Raw genomic sequence first — 22,153 nt, 5'->3', positions numbered from 1 at the left:
CACATGATCACATCTGAGTTACTAGGAGATAGATGAAATTTCACTAAAATATGAAAATTGAAGCAAATAGAGATAAAATCACCATTAAGATTAATTAGGTATTCCTATAAGTCAGAATGCCCATTAAAATGGTCAGTTAGAAGGAGTAAAAAAGAAGCCACAATCTCAAAGAGCATCCAGAGCTCAAATGATCATCTCAATGGAATTAGTGTAAAAGAGATGCCTCCAGCTCAGATGATACCTCACAGGTGTGTGGCATCCTTAATGTTTTTTCTATTTTGTCTAGTAGAAAAAGGGATGGCTTTGGTTTCTGGTGCTGCCAATTTGCTTGAGTAAGAAAGGCTTACAAATGAATACATAGATATCTTTGCAACCAAATAGAAATGATTTTCCCAATCAGCTTTATCCAGTTTAGTAAAAATAAGTTGGGACTTTACAACTGCAACTTTTACTCAGATGTATAGAAATAGTTTTATGTTTTTCACTGTCTTTTAATAGGTTTACAGCATCAAAGCTGACAGAGTTTAATAAAGACAATAAATAACCGCATTATAATTTTGAACTTTTACGTTGCTAATAAAGTAACGAATTCATCCCAGTGGGAGAAAATATTTTAAGCACATGCATAAAAGAAAAAATAAGGAAAGCATCTACATTTTAACAGTTGTAAGGCCAGTTGTGTTATTACCATTTACTAAATCACATGAAGCAATAAGAATTTACAATAAAAGAGTATTGTCTGCAGAACGATTGCAGATTTTGATCACTGCAACTAGAGAAACTGTATATTCCATATCACTACAGATAGTGTGTAGTAAAATGAGAAAATATTGTTGATTCTGGAGAAAATGCATACTAATTTGGATAAATTTATAAGGGTTATGAAATAAAATTTGATGAGTTTTCAGATCTCTAGGAAAATAAAAATGAAAAATACATAAAAATGAAGACAATGAAGTTTAAGAACAAATGGAATTGGCTGAATCAAAGTATTATGAATTAAAACAATGACATACAAGAAGGTGCTCAGAAAAGTAGGAATAGGGAGAAAAACAAAATACATGAATACAGAGGATTGAACAACATGCATCTTTGCATCTCCTGCTTCACTTCTAGGTAGTCAGGGCAAAGATTATAATTAAAATAAAGCTTAGACTAATGTTTAAAAGCACGCACCCTGAAGCCTGGCTTCAAACACAAGCTCTACTTACTATTTACCATCTGTGTCCTTGGGCAAGTTAGTTAACCTCTCTGTGCCTTAGTTTCTTCATGTATAAATGGGAATAGTACCTAACTCATAACGTTATAATGAGGACTCATTGAGTTAACAGTTGTAAAATAATCTAGAATAGTACCTGATTGAGGATAAAAGCTAAGTAAATGTTTGATAATGAAATAAAAGTTTATCTTTCTTGAACCTTTATTGCCTCTTCTCTTTTTGGTAGCCGAGTCCCTCTCCCTCACCCCCAGAGAGTTCTTATGCTCACGATGAATCCCTCCGCAGGCAGGTCCAGCCCCTGTCTCATTCCCTCATCCCCTCTCAATAACCCCTTCCTTTTCTTGCATCAAATCTTCCTTTTCCCACACCCGCTCGCTGCATCTGATAAACTACTAATAATAGCTAACGTTCTTGAAATGTGAACTATGCCTGGATACAACGCCAAGTTCTCTCTGTATAGCATCTCATTTAATTTAATTTAAAACTGCAGGGGAAGGACCTTTCATCAGCTTATAGCTAAGGAAAATGATGCTCAGAAAGGAGAGTAATTACACAGTATCAAGAAGTCAGCCAATGGCAGGCAGACGCAGTGTACGAGTAAAAGTTCAAGGGTCACGATGTCCCCCCCACCCACTACTACCGCGTGTCGCCACACTCCTTCCGTGTCAAATCAAACCTGGAGCCGAAGTGGAAACGTTCACTGTTCTGGTTCCACACATATGATTTAACAAAGGCCTCTGCAGATCACGACTCAACTCCAAATTTCAATTCCTAACAAGCTAATGGAGAAGTGTTGGAAGGAGCAAGGGAGTTACAGACACTGCTCAAATTATCCGCTCTCATGGGACTCTAGTCATCACTTCCTTTGAGGACCTGACAGACTGTTATAGAGCTGGAGTAAATTTGTCATGGGGCAGGAACCACGAAGGGTATTTTTGTTCCTTTCTTAGTGGAGACAAGACCTCCTCCAGCCATAAATCCCATAAGTACTGTGGCTTTGTTACTCAGCGTGGAATTATATGATAAGCAGAAGTGCGTGCGTGCGTGCGTGCGTGCGTGTGTGTGTGTGTGTGTGTGTGTGGCGGAGGAGGGGGGAGGGGAGGGGTGCGAGAGGATCATTCTAAGAAGACTTAAGGTTTGAAAAGAAATAGAGAATGGTCTTGCTCTCCCATCTCTCTATGCCACCCCCATCCTCACTCTTGGAATCTATGCCTTTGGCAGAGAAAAGCATTGATCTATTACAGTTTCCTTCTCAGGTGAAAAAATATATATAACATATATATTATATATATATATATCTCACAGTTAACTATATATTTCTTTATTGAATATCTTCCTGGTAACTGTTTAGCTTCATCAAATGAAAATCAAACCACTACTTATTTATGAAGCATTCTACATTATTTGATCCACTTTCTCAGAAAAATAAACGTCCTGTATTTGAGATAGGGAAGCAGCTAGCTGCTGAGAAGAAGAGGAACCAGCACTTGCAATGACGAGGTCACCTGTGACCATTTCTCCTATTCTTTAGCATATTCAGATGTTGAAGTGTGAGTTCCTTAAGTCTTCCCAGTGTCACTGTATGTTTTACAATCTTACGGCTCATAAATTCAATTTAAATTTATAAGCGGCTTCTCAGGCATGGGCTTTAGAGATAACTAAAGTAAAAAATAAAGTTTAAGGAAATGCATATCACTCTCCTCTGCTCTGACCTCCCTGCAGAGGCCAGTTGACACAAGTCTCTACATCATTATGTGCCCAAGTGACCCAGTTTTATTTTTTAACATTACTAATCATTCATTTGCCTATTATTTGTCATGGTATGTTTCATTTTTAAATTAATTCCTCAGTTAATTTCAAGATTTATGGCCAAGTTTTTGTTTCAGGAAAAAAAAAAAAAACCTCAATTGAAAAATAATTAATCTGGGGGTTGAAACTGTCCTTACATTGAGTTCAGATAGTGCATTATCAGTCCAGAAAACTAAGACTAACTTTTGAATACATTGAAAGAAAAAAGTAGGCAATTGTACTACATTTCCAGAAGGACAAATTCCCAAGAGGCCAAACATGTCTTTAATTCTGGATGAAAAATGGCCTGTATCGAGAAGGAACCTACAGAGAAGAATGACAATGATATAAATGTCTTTAAATTATCATTATGTGTGATCTCTGGGGAAGGTATTTTCAACTACATTTTATGGGGAGATGAGGAAGAAGAGGCATAGAGCCAATATGCAACCTGCTTGAGGACCACACACACCTGGAGAGACCCCATCCATCCTTCTTCATGCTCCACCTTGGGCTCACAGGCTCATTTTTAAGGGTTCCATGAACAGGCTAAGTTCTTTCTGAGTTAGGGACTTCTTGCACTGTTTCCTTTTCTTACTAAACCCTTCTTCTGGCTCTTTCTCATTCTTCGGGCCCAGCTGAGATTCCCTTGCGGCCTTCCTTGACTGCTCCACCTGAAAACAGAGCTCTCTATTTGTTCTCAACATGCCCTTTGTTTGCATCGTATCAGTTGACTTTTTAAAATATGGATCTGCTTAATAGTTTTCAGCCTTTGTCCTTCGCCCACTCACTAGAATGAAAACATCAGGAGGGCAAGGCACTTGCTTCCTTTTGATAAACTTCATTGTACAACCAGCATGTGTCATGGCCTCTAGTACCTTAAATGTTCTCAGTAAGTTTTTTTTTTTTTTTTAATGGATAAAGGAAAAGACTAAAGAGAATGGGGAAAGAGGAGAGTGCTGGATGGGAAAGAAGGATTCAGCCCAGTTTGTGTCTGACTGTGGGATGTTGGATTTGCATACTTCTGTGTCCCAGATGGAGAGAGCAGCTGGGATCACTTGCGGCAGATAGGAAACTTAGCTGTGAGGATGGAAGATGTGGGATCTCCAGAGGAGTATACACCATCAGCAAGAGATGAAGGGCAGGGTCTAAGGGCGAGCTGTCAGCCAGTGATTAATTTGAAGAACTGCTTTCCACAGTGGGGAACCCACCTTGCCAGCAAGACCGCAGAAGTCAGCCCCATTGGTCATTTACCCAATAACCTATCTGTCTTGCTGGGGAGGCGTTCGACCTTCATCTTTGCACCATTTATTTCACTTGAACATTTTCTTAATTATTCTCTTTTATTTTTCATTCTTTTTTTCGTCTTTATTGCTGAGTTTTTAAGATGCATGTATTTACTAATCATCTTATTCTAATTACAATAAACGGTACAATTTTAGTCTCATACTTTATTATTCTTTTTGATATTCTAATTGATATTTTTCTACTAAGAATATTTATAACCTTTATCGTGTCTCTTTAATTGTTCGTATTAGTTCAGGCAGCCATAACTAAATACTGGAGATGATGGGTTTGAACATCAGGCATTTTTTTGTTTCTCAAAGTTCTGGAGGTTGGGAGTCCACGATCAGGCCCTCAAGTAGTCAGTTTCTGGTGAGAACCTCCTTCCTGGCTGACGGGTAGCTGCCTTCTCGCTCTCCCAGCAGGGAGAGACAAAGCAAGTTCTCTGCTTTTGTTTCCCTGAGGGCACTAATCTCATCCTGAGGGCCTCATCCTAATGACCTCATCTAAACCAAATTTCCTCCCAAAAGCCTCATCTCCAAATACAACATATTGGGTTTTAGAGCTTCAGTATATACATTCGAGGGCACACAATACGGTCCATAGCACTGTTTAACCATTGTATAGACATCTTATTTTATTTTCTTTAAAATTTTTAAAATCTTTCTTTTAGCTTTATATCATTTACTCTTTAGTACAGAACCCATTTTAAAACTTCAAATCATAATTTTGGTTTTCCATACTCCCTTTCAAAGACTGTCAATAAAAGCATAAGAGTACTTAATTATTTGTTAAAATACTATTGAGCAGGAAAATTCTGCTACTAATCTTAGTGGAGATTCCCATGGCATGGAAGACCACAAGAATCACCAAAAGAATGCTTTTCGTGTTCAGTCTTTAGCCCTAGGGGAGCAGGATGAGGGTGAGAGAGTGGATACATACAGCAGAGGTAGAGGACAAATGGTGCTTTTTCTTACCAGCTCATAGGGAGGCACAAAGCAGCAGACACCATGAAGCAGAGGCAAATAGAGTTCTAATAACATCTAACATAAGGTTTTCTGGAAGCCATATTTTTTTAAACATGCTTTTCAAATATTTGTCAAGAAAACCAGCAGATTGGTCTTTGAAACATTTTTTATGACTCAGATATATTCCCTTTAAAATTTGGAAAAAATATAATCATTTATTCTTTCATTTTTTTGGCACCCCACATGTATGTGTCGCCCAGTTTTCTCCTACCTGCCTTACCTTATATCCTCTCCACTAGAAGCTATGCTAGGAGATGCCATTTATAAACTACCAGTTGGTTTTATAGGATTATTACCACGGGGGACTCAGTACACCTTTCTAAGGCTTTTCGTGTATTTGAAGATCAGAATGCTCACATATAAACTGAGAAAAGCATTTCTTTGATGACTTTCCAGGTCATTCTATATGGTCCCCACTATGTTTGAACAATGAAAGTGAGAGAAGAGGGGAGAAAAATAAGTAGGCTAGAAAAATACTCTGGTCCCTACACTGTGCTTTTTGCTATAAAACTGATTTAAGAAACTTTAAGCATCCATTTTTTACAAAAGTAACAGTTTGACTACACACAGCATCCATCTATAATGTTAACTGAAAAATGAGTGAGTAGATCCAAAGTTTTCTGACCATTAAATATAGCATGAAATTTTTTTTAAAGTTAAAAACAATAGCAAAATCCAGACTAACAAGATGTCTTGTATTTAACAAATACAGAACATAAATGTGGAGATTGATTGGATACTTTTACAATCCATTTAAATAACTACATATTAACAACGACAAAAAAAGCGGTGTAATATGTCTCATTACATAAAAAGCTCCACTAATAAGGATTGAAACATAAACCATTAGTTCCATGGGGTGGCGGATTTTGAAGAGGTACAGATATATAAAGGCAGAATATATCTTACTGTGTCTTGTCTTACATTTGTTTCATCATTAGACAGTTTAATAAACCTAACCATGAAAATAGTTATATATTATTTTGTAAACAACTAAGAAAATAAACCAAGTCATATTAATTATTAATGTACCATACTGATACTTGAACATTATAAATGAAAGTGGGTTTTATTTTCCTCTTCCAAACACACAATTGGATAATAAGTGAAAATTTAATTCATCTGGGGTTTGGAGACCATGCAGCTTTAAATAAACATCTGGGTTTTCTTTTAACCAAATACATTAGTTGCTTTTAAAGCACATACAATGAATACATTTAAATAATTTTTAAGAACACAGAAAACAAGAGAGTTTTATAAAAAGACTATTAGAAAGAAATGAGACAGATTTTTCCTGTGTGTTCAATAAGTTTAGTCTGAAAGCAATTAAGAAAAAGTTTTTAAAATATCTTTAACATCCACAGAACATATGTATGTCAGAGTTAAAATTTCAGCCTCTAGCCAAAAATTGTCCCATAATCTTAAGAAACTAAATTGAGCTCTCTAAGCTTCAGTTTTCTTATTTATAACATAAAAATGATAATAATATCTATGGCATAGATTTGTGAAGATTTTAAAATGTAGTAGATGCAGAGAATTTGGCAAGTGTTTGACCTAGTGCAAGTGCATGCTAACCTTCTATCTGCTCTCAACATTATTATCTTTATCATTATCATTGTCACCTTCCAGGGCTCTGTTGGGGTTGTCAAAACTTCAATATTTTTACTCGATATCACGCAACTTCTTCTTTTCTTAATAATATATGGTAGTTTATGACGCACTTTAGAAAAGGTGAACAGCCATATTTGGACAGCCAGAAAGAAATCTTGAACGCAACTCTTCTATGCAGATAAAAGTGTTTCAAGGGAGAAAAAATATATGGGCAACATGTGGAAAACACATGATGAGATGTGTGAGAAACTTAAATTAGGAAAAGTTGCCACATGTCAATGTTCAAAGTATGACTTGGTATGGCTACATATTTTTATGTTCAGTATCTTGGATTTTCTTTTCCCATTTAAGAAGGAAAGACTGAGAATAAATACTACGACTTGTTCCTGATGAGAACACATTGAGCACTCAAGAAGAGCCTGCAAGAGGCCTTTGAATCTTTAGTTGTGCTGTTTATAAATCCTTAGGGATTAGCCGCCTATTGACAACTAAGCCTGGGAAATGTCTTACATTTGGTACCAGTTCATGTTAATAAATGTTAAAATACTTATCTGGAAAATTCGGTGCTGATTAGATACAAGCCCTGAGCAAACCAAAATCCAATTCTAAGACCAGCTTTCAAATTTGGGAAGTTTTCTATCTGTTTCATGAAAGCACAAGGAGAAACATAAATTGCAAAGCTCATTTAAATATAAAGCCTCCACAGAGCATTCAATACTTCCTATGTGAATTTTCAGTAAAAAAAAAAAAAAAATAAGCCTTTCATGAAAAACAATCCCCAACTACTCCATTCCACTCAGAATTCATAATTATGCTTAATCTGCAGCTCCTTTTGGCTCGATTACAGGTCCCGTTGGCAGGTAGTGAATGCAAAAGCATTTTAATGGGGGGTCCCCTGGGAATGGAGCAAAAGTTTTGAGCATTTACTGATTCACAATATGGCCAGCTGTTGGGCGCCCTGAGCTCCAGGTCCACAGCAACCCCGAAGCAGCCATTTGCATGGATGGTTTCAGGTCAGCAAACTGGAAGGGAAGAAGCCGTCTCTGGGCAAACGATGGCCCCAGTGTGAGAGTGGAGAACAAGCCACGGAACCAGCTTGCTAACAACGAAGCCAGACAGAAAAGTCCTCTGCGTGACAGGGCGATGCTCAGCTCAAGGAGCCTCCTCTCTGCTTTCCTTTTGGCAGAGGGTTGCCCCAAGGGGCAAGTGCTAATGAGAGTGAGACTCTCAGAGATGGGGGGTGCTTGGCCCCATCAAAGGGCTCATTCAAAGCTGCGCTCTCTCCACCACCCACTCAGGAGCTGCCAAACAGGATTAAGTTACCATCCTCTTTGCATGCCTCAAAGGTATGGTTACTTGCAGGGGAATCGGACAGTTTGGGAGTTAAAGAGAAAGTCTCTTTTAATTGTGTGGGCGTTAGATAGCGACATTTTATAGCATGTGTTTTGTTTGGGCTGTATGTATTTTGTTTTATATTTAAAATAAATTTGAAGGACATTTCGTTACCAATTCCAAAGAATTTGTTTTTATCAAAATCGTTCACTCACTCATTCATTCATTTATTCACTTATTCATTTAAATAAACATTCTTGAATGTTTAGGGCATTGGATTATAAATTTGAATTATAAATCACCTGTGTCCTTTTTGACAATCAAGCTGTTATCAAAGGCAAATTTCTTTAGCTATTTTCTCTAAAAAGACACTCATTCTCAAGCCGCCAGAGTTTTACAGAGGCATTCTATGTTTTGTGTTTTTCTTATTTAAGAAAAAGATTTTATAAACTTATTTCTGTAGTCCCTTAATCTTATATGTAACATACATATGTGTATATATATATATATGTACATACATACATTTATTTATTAATAAAATGATTTATTAAACACCTCTTGTGTGGTAAGCTCTGGACTAAATACTGAGTTTAGAAAGAGGAGCAGAACATAGCCCAGACCTCCTGAAACTCTCCCTGAAAATGGAAAAATGTACGTGTCAACAAAGCCAGTGTTAGAAGCTGTTAAAGTCTCTAGGAGCAGTGTGTGTTAGTCACTGCAAAAGCCCAAAAGAAAAATGACCTTTTTTTTGCATCAGGGAAAGTCTTAGATAGTAAAAGTTTCCTGACTTGAATCCCACTGTTATGCTTTAATTTAATTAAATCAAATTTAAATTTTATTTTATTTTGAGCAAGCCCTATAATTAAGTCATAATTAGTAAAGTTTGCAGAGCATTAAACAGCCGATAGCCACACTCCAATGGGGGCCAAAGAGCTCTGGACTGTTCAGACCATGAGGCCAGAGAACACGAATCGAATATGTTATGTTTGCATGTGGAAAACCCGAGGCCCTAACAGTGAGTGGGAAGACGTCTAGGATCACTTGTTTAGGTCCTTAGGCACCTTTAGACTCTAGGGAGACCCAAGCAGTTCAATATTCAATTAAAAAAGAAAAGAAGAAATCCCTAGATCATGAGAGCTTATTTTAAACCATCCCTGGGAAACTTAGAGAGAACTGAATTGGACTACATTGCAGTGCTCTCTTTTTCTTTTTCTGTGTCCTACTTCTTGGTCCTCTCAGAGTGTACTTTTCCTTACCAGTCTAGGTAGGACTCAAAGCTTTCATAGTGATGACCAAAACACATAGAATATTATATGCGCGCACACACACACACACATATAGATACTATCGTTTGCTCACAATAATATTGATGCAAACCTCTGGTCCTTCCGACCTCATCTAATGTCATTCTCCCTCTTGCCCAACACACTTGAACCACACTGGCTTTCTCTCTGATCCTTGAACTTGGTCATATATCTCCACCTTTGTACCTCGTACTGCTTGTCCTCTGCTCTTCCTACCTTCCCCCACCCAATTCCCTGCTCTCTGCATGGCTGCCTACTCCTTGTTATTATGATTTTAGCTTAAAAGATGCTCTCCTTTCAGGGCTGAGTCAGGAGATGCAAAAGGTTAGCCTGGAAAACCTTGTGGAGCCAGAAATTAAAGGAGCACTCAATCGATAATGGGGACACGTCCGAGAACACAGGAGGCAGTATAAAGGACCCCCAACTTGCCAAACTGGGACATGCAGATCATCAAAATAAATAAAAAAGATAAATTATTATAAGCTACTGAATACTATAAGAATCCAAGTGTTCAAATGGATATAAATCAATCAATCAATAAAAAAGGGAAAGTCAATGAGTAAATGTAGAAGGAATAATGGAACTAGAAAATTATCACTTAGAAATTATCACAATAATAATTGATTTGAGCAAGAACCATAGGAATTATCATTATAGAAATAGCAAGCGAAAGCTTGAGAAGTAAGTTATTTACAAAGAATCTCACCACGTGATTCTTACTAATAACAAACTTTACAGTAAAGAAACATGGCGGAATACCATCTTAATGAAGTGATCAAAATGAACAATATTGATAATGGGAAATAGACATCACGTGCCTCCTGATCTGATGTCTAACATTACTTCTATGGCATTCCTACCAAAAGTGCATAATCTCAGCATAATTATGAGAAAACTAAAGGACATACCATAAATAAACTGGCTCGTACTCTTCAAAAATATCAAGGTCGTGAAACACAGGAAAGACTGAGGAACTGCTCCGAATTAAAGGAGACTAAGGAGACGTGACTACTGGATGACACACATGATCCGGAATTTTCTTTTGTTAAAAAAAAAAAAAAAGACCTTATTTGGAAAATCAGTCAAAACTGAATAAGGTTTGTAAATTAGGCAATAGTATCGTATCAATTCTAGTTGACTGATTTTGGTAATTGCAGTGTTGTTTTGTAAGAGAATGACCTTTCTTTTAAAAAATGCAAAGTTAAGTATTTAGAAGTAAAAGGACATCATGTCTGCAATATACTCTAACATGATAAAGCAAACAAACACATTTATACTTCTGCATGCATGCGTGTGTGTGTGTGTGTGTGTGTGTGTGTGTGTGTGAGAGAGAGAGAGAGAGAGAGAGAGAGAGAGAGAAGGCAAATGTGCTAAAATCTTAAAACTGGGGAATCTGTGTGAATAGTACTAGCCGGAAAATGTCTCTGTAGGCCTGAAAATAAAAAAGTTAGTCCTTGGATATCCAGTCACTTTTCATATTATTCTCCGGTTTCGATTCTCTGTATTCCACCTGTTGATATGATCTAATGTGCTTTCTAATTTTTATCTAATAGTTTATCTGTAGATTTCTTGCTTCCCCCACTAGAATGTAAGCTCGCTGAGGGCAAAGAACTTGTAGGTCTTACCTTTGGTATAAACTATATCTAAAACAGTCCATTTGTGATGCAAAGTTTCCTTAACTGCTTCACTGCATTTAGCATTGTCCTCCTGAGTGAAGACAACCCTCTGTCTTAGAAAAATTTGAGGACCTTTTAAGTGGGTCTCTACTTTCATTCTTACTCTGCTGTAGTTTATTTATCAGTCACAATAGTAATCACTTACAAATGTAAATCAGATTTCAATAAGTCCCTTTCAAGTCCAATGGCTTCCCTTCAGATTTAGAATAAAATTCAAAAGCTTTACCATGGCCAGTGAGGCCCCTGACCTCCTCTTAGATTTTTATAGCAATGATCAAAATATATTTGATGTATACATATATATGTATATTATATATGTGTGTATGTGTGTATATATACACACATATATATACACACACATATATACACACGCACACACACACACACAGTCTTCTACCATTCTCTCCCACTCACTCGTCTCTTCAAATGTCTCCTTTAACGACCTTTGTAATAAGTCAGCAATCTAGTGATTAAAGGGTTTTCCTGAGTTCTGGGAGTCATTCTAGCAAATTAATCAAACCTAAGGCGAGGATCCTGGGAGCCTCTGGTTTGTAGCCAGTGGGTCAGAAGCACAGGTGATAACCTGGGCTTGCAATTGGCATCTCGAGTAGAAGGTGATCTTGGGGGACTGAGCCCTTTACCTGGGGAATCTGATGCCATCTCTGAGTAGAATTGTGTATTGAGTTGAATTCAGCATTGAGTTGAATTCTCAGACACCCTGCTGGTGTTTCTGCTGGTGTGGGAAAACCTCCCTATCCGTGTCGAAATCGGATCCAGGACCCTAATTTATTGTATTAAATAAATATTTAATGTGTAAGTGGTAAATATAAAAAGGGAAGGCTTATAAAAATATATATAATGTCTTTATAAGTCAAGCAATTTTTAGGTCTCTCAAAACTCAACCCAGATTTTTTGATTAGTGGACTATAAATTAACTGATGGTAATCACTGTCGTTTTATGGGATCCATCTGGTCTTGTCATCATAGGTCACATAACTGCACCTGGCTACATTGTCAAGCTTTACAGAACCCATTGGTACCCCACAGCCACAGGTCTTGTTAGGACAGAACCACCACTCTATACTAGCCAACCTGGGCTCAAGCAAAGAAGTGGCCCAGTACGATGTCACCACAATTTTGTGGTTTCTGCTAAAGCTCCAACATCTCTCAGAAGGCTCCTGGCATTCTGTGAGAGCTTTGTTACTTTGCCTTCATGGCTTGGGACTAGCAGAAATAGTTTCTTGGAATATTACTCAGCCATAGGAAGAGATGAAATACTGCCTTTTGCAACAATATGGATGGACCTTGAGATGATCATACTAAGCCAAATAAGCCAAACAGAAAAGGTTGAAAATCACATGATATCACATATGTGGGATATAAACCTAAAAGCAACAAATGAACAGAACAAACAAACAGAGACTCATGGACATGGACAATAGACTAGTGGTTACCAGAAGGGAGGGGAGAGGGGGGAAAGGAAAAATAAAAAATAAAATGTTAAAAAAAAATCATGTATGTATAGTATGAAAAAAAAATAAATTAACTGGCTCTTAAAAAAAGAAATAGTTTCTGAAGAAAGCATCACAGAGATATAATTTTCTTAGAAAACAACAAATTATTTTCTCTATAGCTTTTCTTTATCAACTCCTCTTTCAGAATTTTTTTCCACTTTGGTAGAAGTAGGAAAAAAGTCTGCACTTAATATTTAAAAGTCATGGCTTATTTTGAAACTACTGCATTTTTGGTGGGGAGGAATATAAGCCGGTGGCACCTGAAGTCCCTAACTCCTCCTGACCCATTACTTCATTTTACATGCAAATATACATCAAAGCCTCACAGCTTTGCTAGTGATCAGATATAATTACCTAAGAACTCAGGATGACATATTGGAAACAGCATAATTTTAGTGTCAGTCAGATTTGGTTTCTAACCATAGTTCTGCTGCTTGTCTTTGACTAACCAGTGACTTTGGATAAATGACTTAATCTCATTGGCCTTCCTACTTTGTAGAGGCTTTAACTTCTTCCTCAGAAGGATTTGAGGAGGACTGAAAAAGGAAACAGATGTATCCCACCCAGTGTGGACTCTGATACGTAGTCAATGCCCATTGCTTAGAACACACTCAACGTGTGAGCCTGGCACATAGTAGGAACTCAGTGAATATTTACAGATGAAAGTGTGAATAAATGCCTGCAAAATGCGAATTCTATGTGTTTTCTCCTTGCCACCAGTTCTAGACTCATTCCATCTACAAAATTTTCCCAATAGTGATAATAACGTATACTAAATTTCATTAATGTAAATGATTTAAAACTACATTACTTCTACTCATTCATTGCCAGAAAGGTTTTAGAGATGGATTGGCTTACAGAGATAAAACAAACAAAAATCAATGAGAAAACAACAACACAACTTTTTTTTTTTTTCCTGTTAGTAAAAGCCTTGATTCCCTTGGAAAGCCACATTCTCTAGCCCATGGCACTTCCAGGGGAACAGAACAAAACTAATCCACTATTAAATTAAAATGAGACCTTTGATTCATATATAAATCTGAGAACATTCATCAAAGTCACTTATTTCACTGAGTTATTTGGTATCTGAAGACAACTTATGTAAATGAAACTGATACAGCAGGTCATTAAACCAACAAACAGGGGCAATCACTCTTCCCAACCCTGTTGTTTACAGCAGAGACTTACAGATATTCCCGAAATCTGTAGTTGCTTCTTTATCCTGGGCACACACATCAAGACTATGTTTCTCTATAGAACTGCATGTCTTCTTTGCAGTTATGTGTAGCTTTTGACTAAATTCTAGCCAATGGAAAGTGAGCGAAGATGAAGTATACCACTTCGGCTGTGGTTCCTAGAAACCACCTTCCATGCTTCCTTTCTTCTACTAGAATGGAGAGAATCTCAGAATGACATCACAAGCTACACATTAAAGATGGCTGTTCCTCTCTAAGCCCGACTCCCTGAATGACTCGATGGAGGAGATGAGCCACTCTACAAACCCATTCATCTTCCCTGTTATATAAGCAAGAAATAAACAATAGTATTGAGTCATTATATATTTGGGAGTCAATTTATTATAGAAGCTATCCTACTCTATCGATACTCTGCAAAGAAACAACTTTTCCCTCATCAGTCATCCCCTACATTGATGAAAAAATTGTAAAATCAACCAATGTCACAGTGGGTACCCAACACACACATCATTCTTAAATTGTCTTTATCTTAGAATCCTTTACCCTGAAAACATTTTCAGACTAATTATAGAAATTACCATCAGTATTTAGTATGCTTTCTCACATTTCTTAATGCCTCAGTACACCTTGCACTCAGCCTTACTTTAACTGAGACTAAGATAAAGGATTTTTATATTTATTTCTACATTTATATTATCGACTTTTAATTACTAAATAGAGTCACTACTTAAAAAATGTTTCGCATTTAATACTCATTTCAAACATCTGAACTTTCTTCCTTCATTACATATGATGAATTCCTCCACGCCGGAACCAGTCTCAGCTTATGAACTTCCAGGACTCAGTACGTTGTTTAGCATACAGCAGGTACTCAATAGCTGCTTGCAATTAGAGAAACACAGTCATAGGAATACACTTTTGTATTAACTCAAAGTTTCGATACTTTGGTCAATCAATGATAAATATTGGGTACCTAACGTTTGCACAGCAGGTAGTTTAATAAATGAGATAAATGGAAAAGAAACAAAAGAAATGGCCTCTGCATAATGAGTGACAAGAAAGGCAGAACACAACAGAGGTACTGAGTTGGAGCATGTGATCCCAGCAAGGGGCTCGTGCTAAAATGCATAAGGCTCTACACTCCTCTCATTTTGTGCCTTGTGCATGTGCACACCTTGTTACTTCTAGGGCTGTTCTTAAAGGCTATTTTAAGACTCAGCAGCCAGTAAGTCTTTTTTTTTTTTTTTAAGAAGCTTTCCTAAGCCTTTTTGTTATACAAAGGAAAAGCTATTTCTCCAAAAATAAAGAGTTGCTGAAAGCCTGAAGCTTTTGATTTAAAGGAAAACTCCAAACTCATCGATTTTAATCAGAGCTAAATTGGGAGATTTCAGAATCTGAGATTTTGTACATTTCTTAGCATCTAGTGTTTTAGAGAATATTTAATTAAATCAGTTAACTTGGGGAAAAAAAGTCAAGGAGAAAATACAGAGAAATGTCTTAAAGCTTACATAGAGGATTCTTTTATTCATTGCGAAACCTGTAAGTTGATGGGCCTGTAATCCAAGAAAAATTAGTTCATTTATCTTTAACCATATGCATAAATATGCCTCTCGTATTTTTACCTGCCTGCACTAATTCATAACTGTCAATCAACTTTTAAAAGCTTGATTATGTTTGATGATCTTGGTGAGGTTAGCCGGCCATATTATGAAATTCTCCTAAAAAAATCATTATATTTCCTTTAGTGTCCATGTTCTCCATCTAAATAAAATCTTTCTACAAGTTAATATGAGAGATTTTATAATTATTAGGAAACTACTATTCACCTAAATACTACATGAAAGTCATTAGCTAAAAGAATCAATTTTAATCAGCAAAAGGATTTAAATTTGTTTTTAAGTTTTTCATTCTTCTTTGCAGTTATAGTAATTGTGTTTCCTCCTCTAGTATGGTAGAAAAAACATATTTACTAACATTTCAAATGTCTAAAATATCCTGACTTTTGTTCAGGAACTCAACCTTGACTACAAATAACCTACAATCTTCCCCCGGCTCTGTGACTTTGTGACCCCACGTGGGTACGACCATATTTTCAGTCTGCTTTTAAAAGCAAAAATGGCCAGATAAGACCTTTTATATGTAAATATATTGTTTTTATTTTTGTTTGACGATTTTGAAATTTTAAAAATAAAGAATATCATTGCATTATTTAAAATTTTAAAAAGTGTTTTAAAAGGTATAGAAACATTTCATTCTCATCCTTTTTCTAATCCATTGTCCTCACCTTCTAGTATCCACTATTATTCATTTCTTGCACATCCTTCCACAGTTTCCTTATGCATATACAAATGCAAACTATCTATTATGATTTCTGCATATACAAACAAATACAAAACATCTATTATGAGTTCTACGTTTTTGACACAAATGGTCCCAGGATCTACACACTCCTCCATGTCCTCATTCTTATCTTTATCAAAGAAAACCTTGTGACTATTACTCATACTTTCTGAAAAAGTCTACTCCAGGTATTTTTAGTAAGAATATTATTTAAAAGAGAAAACAATAAAAAGATGAACACATAATAAAGGGCAAAGACTAAAATGAAAAAATTCTAACTGCATGGGAGTGTAGAAAACATCAGCAGTCTAGATATTTCGGCAACCCTGAAATTCTTCCACTAGCTGCTGAATAATCTTGAATGTGTGGGTCACTTAGGTTCACTTGGGGTCACTAAGGTACAAACAAGAAGCATATTTTTAAAAGTCATTCAACAAATATCGAACGGACACCTTCCCACTGCGTACCAACTGGCTGCTGAGGAAGAGCGCAGCAGACTATTCCCTATTCTCACGAAGCTTATGTTCCAGTGGGGAAAGCTGAGTTATGTGAGAAAGGTGGTGAGGGAAGGTCTCTGTGTGGAGACCGTATTTTTAGCTGGTTCATGAGACCTGTGGGCAGAGAATGTTTGATGAAAAGAATCGTGACTATGAATTCAGGACACAAGCGGACATGACAGAAGCCCTTTGGAGCATCTCCAGGTCCGATGGGACCAAGGCAAAAAGCTGGATGCTTTTCTATGTGTGAAGGGAAGCTGGTAGAAGTTTTTAGAGAGAAATGTCACGATCTTGTTTTCTCTAAGATGATGTTTGCAAGTGAATGCCTTCAAACATTTTCAGTGATTGTTCATGTCGAAGATTTTGAGACAGAAAAAGAAATCTAACCTCCATCCCCTACACAGAGGAGTTTCCTCTGCTTGCTTTACAAAATTCTGTAAACAAATTATGCTTGAATCTTGGCCTCTGCTGTGATCAGTACTTTGACTATCAAAGTAACTCTTTCACCTTCAGTATTTTCAAATAGGAAAAATAAAGAGTAAAATTATAGATCAGCATAAAATTCCTAAAGGTTCACGGTTTATTTCCAGGGAGATGGATATATTCATAGTCATAAGACAGTTCAGTAATTCTCTAAGGATCAAGAGTTACATTGTTGAACAAGATCTCTTGAGAAAATCTAAACTTTTCTGTTTTTCTACGTATCTCAGCAAATATTCCCATGAAATAAAATGCATGTGTTTAAACTGCTTTACTGCTAGAAAAGGACGCTTTTCAGGTCGCTGCTAAGATACACATTGCTGGAATATGCTTATTATGTTAATAACAAAGATTTAGTTTCATACATTGGTCCAGAGTTGTAGAGAACATTATAATAAAGGGGATCTGGAGGCATGAATTCTCCAAGACAACGAGAGAAAATTCAAAGCATTTTCTAATAGCAAGAGATTTAATTTATCATCTATAAATTACTGCTAATTTGATGATAACATTCCTTTCTGCCAACAGTTTAGTAACTAGAACCACTGAAATGATATGCTGTTCAGAATATAAGATTATGTCTTTAGGTAGAAGATAAACACAATGCTTCATTGATATGGCAGTATGACAATGTAATAAACTGATAATTCCTAGCCCCTCACATCTGCATTCACTAATTGAAGCAGATGTTTATTGAGCACCTTGGTAGGCACTGGTGCACAAGTGCTGAATACGACAGACAAGGTTGCTACCATCACGCAGTTTGCATTCTAGCAAAGCCACACAGTGATATATATTGCTCGTGTGAACTATACACGCAAATTTGTCCTTTATTTCTTTGTATTCCATATTTAAAATAAATGCATTTTTGAAAAATAATAATCATCATTCTATCCAATTTTAGTTGATGGGCTCAAATCTTTTAAGAGAAAATAGATGTGTGGGCTCATAATAGTTTATAAATATCTTTTTATAGGCTATGTTAAATCTTCTTAAAGTATCTAAAAAGGTTCATACAACAAGTTCAGTAAATTTAAAATATTTTGAGACTTTCCTCCTCCCTGTTCCTCCATTTGTGTTTTTAAAAGAGTTCTGTATAAATAGAACAAAATAATTAATATTTTATATCAGGTATGAAAAGCATAAAATTTCATCTCTAAAGACAAGCTCTATTTTCATGGATTTGTTATGGTTCTAGAATTACATTCAATACCTTGTTTTTCTAGCATCTTTTCCTTCACTGTTCTTTCCTATTGTCATCTTTTTTTCCGATGGTTGAGTAGGAAGAGAGAGCAAATTCAAAAAGTTTAAAAAAGAAAAAAAAAACATTCATCTTTTCCCATGATGATGATTTCTCTGACCTCAATTTAGACTACTCTAGAAACAAAATGGTCAAGTTATTCTCACTGCAGTAAGATTTCTCTCTGGCCCCCCGGACAGATCTCAATATCACTTTATCAAAACTTCTCAAACAATCATTGACCTGTAATAGGTGATGTCTTCCAGTCCAACAGCATTCTGCATTTTAACCATAGTCCCCATGAGAAGTACAGAGTCTGAGAATCAGATTCCTAGCTCTTACACTACATGATGTCACACTGAGGATATATAAAAATATAGTGAAAAGGCAGGCTGACTCCTTCAGAAGCGTCGCAGCAGCTAAATCCATAATAGAAACCAATATTGGTTTCATAAACAGTATTATGACTGGAAGCTTCTCTTACACTAAAATAAAAAATGGAATGCTTAACCAGAGGCATATTTTTTTAATTTCAGAAAGTTTTCAAATGACTTCCAAATGCATTGCGAATTACCAAAGAGCAGTCTTCTTTAGTAATGTGGCAGGGTCAGGTATTAACAAGATTGAGAGAATGAGGGCAGAGAGAGATATTAGAAGCTACAAGAGTGTAAACTATCAAACCAACTTCTTTGAATAAAACAACAAGGATGTAGGCGTAGGTAACTATATTTTTTTTCCTCTCCCTGCTTCCAGTCTAGAAAAATACTTCCCTTTCTCATTCATAAAAATATATCTATTAAGTCATTCATGTGTGTGAAATTTTGATCTGTAAGTCAGAAACGAGAGGGGAGGTTTTAGAGATGGGGAGCAAACAGGGGAGAGAAGAGATTCTGGCGGTGTCTCTCACTGAGTCAGGCTGAATCATTTTGAGAATTAGAGACCAAAATCGATAGAGTTACTCAAAAAGATTCTGTGTGAAGCAGGACATAAGGTGGACTTCTATAGGGCCTTTTACCATTGTGAGGAGGAGCTTAATTCTCTCCCAACACTATCCATATCTTCTGATATCCAAGTGCCTGGAGTTGGAAAAGCTTATTTGGAGGCATCAGGGACGTTGGAGTTACCATGGACGGTGGCACTGGGGAGAGTTTCCGAAGTAGTGTGGACAGGGGATGGTCACAAGGGAGCCTAGGCCATTTCCATGACAATCTCTGCTAACAGACCTCCTTGTAGACTCACGTGAGGCAGTCCTGCAATTGCTTTCTAAAATAATAGGGTTTGGGGCTTCGCATTTGGGTGGGCCTGAAGTCTATTTTTAGACTTCGGCCTATCAAGCCAGTACTCATTTAGACTAAGAGGCTGTGCATAAAGGTGACTATGGACTACCACAAAAGAATTTGAATTTAAAGAATATTAGACCGTACTTTGAGAGTGAACCATAAAACTCATCCAATTGGATCATAATGGAGATGTGAAAAATCATTTGAAAGACATTAAATAGTTGTTACACTTGCAACCCTTGCTTATACCTTAACTATAGGTTTAAAGTATATAACAAAAATCATCAGTAAGAAAAGAGATTTTAAGTCAAAGGGTACATTAGCATTCTATTGTTGCTGTACCAATTATCGCAAACAGCACAAATGTACTACCTTACAATGCTGGGTGTCAGAAGTTTAAAATGTGTCAGCAGGAATGTGTTTCTTCTCTAGGCTCTATTTCCTTGTCTTTTCCTATGTCCAAAGGCTGCCCACATCTCACGGCTACTGGTCTCCATCGAGCAAGAGAATCACTCCAACCTATTACCATCTTCACATCTCTTTTTCGCCCTCTGCTTCTGCTGTCACATTGCCTTCCCTGACTCTGACCTACATTTATTAGGATAACATTGGGTAATGACATTACATAAATTTCAGGTGTACAACTTTATAATATGACATATGCATACCCTGCTGTATGCTCACCATCCTAAGTCTAGTCTATTTCTTGAATAGTTGTTTTCAAGTCCTAGCAAAGGAGGACTGTGGCATATAAAATCTCATTGGAAAAACAAATATCTATTATTCTTTCCTTGGCCAGCCTCAGAAAGACTGAGCCTGATAAAGCAACTTAACCAGCCAGGTCAGTCCAATCAACCCTTAGTATCAGTGAGTGACAGACAGATGTCTCGGGCAGATCACTCTTAGGTATGGTGTTTTTTCCAGTGTTAATAATCGTTCCAGCTTGTACTTTCAAAGGATCTTGCCCTTGAACTTTTTTGGCAAAAAAAGAAAGAAAGAAAGAAGGAGGAGGAGGAAGAGGAGGAGAAGAAGGAGGAGAAGACAAGAAAGAAACGAAACTCTCTTCCCATCCCACGAACTCTACCTACCAGCTTTTAATTAACTTCTTACTCTTATCCTAAAAAATCTTGGAATCTTCTAGTCTGCTAAAGTCCTAAAATAAATCTATCTAACGCTTCACCTAGTTCTTTGACATTCTGATTTTTCTTTCTCCTTAGTTAAGTTTTTTTTTAATTTCTTTACTTTTCTTTACTTGTTTTGTTTGTTTTGTAAACCCTCTTAAAGAGAGCCTGGTGCTCAAATGTCCATTGTTACTCTGGGGACTCTCACTGCCTCTCAAAATCTCAGTATCTCTTATTTGTGCTTGGCAGCCATGCAACTGATCCTGTTCTTTATTTCCCAGCTCTCACTCTTCCTTTTTGATCAATGGCTCCTTTACTATTTTCTATGCCTGAATATTTTATCATTAGCTTTGATCGAAGCTCTTTTGATGTCGATTTTTATAATGTTATCTATCCTTGGCTTATTGTATGTTTCATCATAATTTGGAAAGAAATCTTTTTATGCATTACTTCGCAGTAGCCTCCATGTTTATTTTATTGTCAATTTTTAACTCAGAAATGAAGTGGTAGCGATGATGTCTTCTTTCTGAAGAATCTAATTGGAGAGGAGTGGGCAAATACTTTTTACTATATAATATCTCAGTTTAAGCTTCGGCAAACTTCCAGATCTCTCAGACTTGGCTAAAAAGAGCTCAGCATCATTTCTATGCTTAAGATACTCAACTTGAAGAGGAATAAAGCTTGGTGGTTAGAAATATGCACTCTGGGAGCAAACTATGTGGATTTAAATTCTGGTCCTTGGGACTTACTAACCTTGTGACCCTGGATAAGTTCCTTAAATACTCAGCACCCCAGTTTCCTCTTCTGTATAATGCAGGTAATATTTAGGTCTACCTCACAGAATTATTGTGAGCATTATATTAAGTAACGTAGGAATTAGAAGATACCTCAGTAGAGTAAATGCTACAGAAAGATTTGCTATCACCAAATCGTCTGTGTATTTTTACTTACCCAAAAGAGTCCTTATCATAACTCTATAATTCACAACTGGCATTCTTGCCATGCATCACTGCTATCGAGGTGGTCGTATTAGCTATAGTTGCTTGCATGGTTCTACATATTCCTATACTCTGGTAGAATCCAAGATTAATTTATCCTGAACTGTGCACTATAATGAATTATATTAAAAGGTTTGAGTATTTGGAGAATCCTGTCCTTGGACATTCAAATGACATTAAACTTATACAAATCCAAGATATTATTCTATTTGGCAATTTTGTGAAGACTGACGATTAGGCTCCAT

Source organism: Pteropus vampyrus, unplaced genomic scaffold, assembly GCF_000151845.1.
Source record: "Pteropus vampyrus isolate Shadow unplaced genomic scaffold, Pvam_2.0 Scaffold42, whole genome shotgun sequence".
Taxonomy (NCBI): Eukaryota; Metazoa; Chordata; class Mammalia; order Chiroptera; family Pteropodidae; genus Pteropus; species Pteropus vampyrus.
Note: the sequence above shows the minus strand (reverse complement) of the source record.